The sequence below is a fragment of the Crocuta crocuta genome, unplaced genomic scaffold (assembly GCF_008692635.1).
Source record: "Crocuta crocuta isolate KB4526 unplaced genomic scaffold, BGI_CrCroc_1.0 scaffold119, whole genome shotgun sequence".
NCBI classification, from domain to species: domain Eukaryota; kingdom Metazoa; phylum Chordata; class Mammalia; order Carnivora; family Hyaenidae; genus Crocuta; species Crocuta crocuta.
The window spans coordinates 3,095,819-3,098,037 of NW_027551562.1; positions in this window are offsets into that span (position 1 = coordinate 3,095,819).

Sequence of the window (2,219 nt, forward strand, 5' to 3'; positions counted from 1 at the left end):
GGGGGGGGGGGGGGGGGGAGCAGGCAGGGCAGGGCTGGAGCTGCACCAGGCATTCCAGCCTCCGGGAGGGCAGAAGCTGAAGGCCAAGACACCCCTCATGCCTCCAGGCCTAGCCGAGTTTGCCGAGTTAGAGCTTCTAGGGCTTTCCTGGCACATCCTTGTGGACTGAGTCCAGAGGACACGGCCCCCTGGGCAGGGGCCAAGGGGCTTCTCCAGGGCCCCTCTCTCCGCAGTGACTTCACTGGCCCCAGAGCCGCCCGGCCAGACAGTGGATGACATCATAACCACAGCCATGGTCTGGCCTGCCGGGTGACATCATGGGCCTCAAATAGCTCCCACATTTGTTAGCAATTCCAAGAGTGAACAAGGTCACATTGCCCTCCACCCCTAGCCACTGTGGCTCTTCAGCTCCCTGTGGGGGGTCCCTCCCCCTCCAGCTGCTTCTTGCATCAACTGGAGACTCACAGCTTTGATTCCAGAGGCATAGAAATCGTGACTAAAAGCAGACCAGCAGAAAGGAGAGACAGGAAATCACCCTAAACCCCAATACCCAGAGAGTCACTGGTAACATTTGGGTGTTTAGAAAGGTCTTCCTATTTAAACAAAAGGCCCATATACTACATACTATTTTGTAGCCTACTTGTTTTTTAAAAAAAAATATTTTAATCCAATGTGGACACTTAGTGTGTCGTTAGTTATTGTAAACACAGTTTTAAAATTTTTTTTAGTGTTTGTTTATTTTTGAGACAGAGAGAGACAGAACATGAGTGGGGAGGGGAAGAGAGAGAGGGAGACACAGAATCTGAAACAGGCTCCAGGCTCTGAGCTGTCAGCACAGAGCCCGGCGCGGGGCTCAAACTCACGAACCGTGAGATCATGACCCGAGCTGAAGTCGGACACTTAACCGGCTGAGCCGCCCAGGAGCCCCATTGTAAATAATTTTTAATCCTGGCATATTACACCAGTACTGAATGTAGTGCCAGTCCTGGTACTAATATTACTCTAGTACTGAATCTTTCAGGGAGGTGAGGCTCTGATATCTTGAGTAAAAGTCATCTATAGTCAAAATCCCTTGTAACGCCTGCTAGGTAGGGTTGTGGTATAGAGTGTGCCCTAGTAATAATGGTGAGCATCTCCTCTGATGTGGGAGCAAGTCTCTACTTCTTTGGTCGATCCCAAAATAGAAGTAGACAGCTTCCATTTATAGACATTTGACTTCTTTAATTCTATAGTTTCACCATTCCGTTATTAGTACTGTTGGTCTAGTGCATAGAGTGAAATATTTACAAGCCAATGGAACCAGGATACAAATGCGCCACATCGTACTTTGCTGGACATTCCTCAGCCCCATTTTGACCTCTTCACTGAGGACCAAGATGTCCCAAGAGATCCCAACAGTCCTCCCGCAGAGATCCAGTTATATGGAGCCACAGTCCTGTGGAACGTCGGGGCTTAAAGGGACATTTGGAATCATCCTGTCTCCCGCTGCCATTTTCTAGATGGAAGCTGAGGCTTGGAAGGAGGAAGGGACCCCCAGCAAGTCAACAGCGACTGGGCCACATGCCACTAGGGGGGCCGGCAGGCCTGGCGGGGACCCCGGGGACGATGTAACACAACTTCCCCAAGCAGCCTGGTGTTTGTGCTGTCAGTGACCAAGTGGGTCCCAGATTTCCACTCCTGACCCTTTTATATAAACACCATTGTGTCCTGAGGGTTCACAGCCCACGGATGTTTGTTCCTGTCAGACCCTCGCAACAAACCTGGTGAGGAGGCCAGGGTGCAGATTGTCACCTGTCACCTCACAGACGGGAAAACCCAGGCTCAGAAAGGACGAACGGTCACAACGCCAGGCGCGGGTGAGTCATTCACCTGACACAATGCTCTTCCTCTGAACAGCTGCCTCAGAAGCCGATGAGGAAGGAAAGCCAATTCTCTGCAGGTGGTCAGGACAGAACCTACCAGCAGCCGTGGTGGGATCCAAACACAGAGCTTCTAACTCCAGACCGGGCTTCTTGGGACCGTTGCGGGTCCATCTAGAGCATTTCCTTCTAGAACTCCTCTCCCCACCCCCTTGGCTTCATGGTTTGTGGACAGACAAGAGGTGGGTTTCAGCCCCTACATGGTGCTCGGTGAGAACGAAGCCGATGCTAGTGGGCAGGACACACCAGTTCCTGAGCCAGATAGAGCGGCCTGTCCACACCTGCTCTACTGAGTTCCCT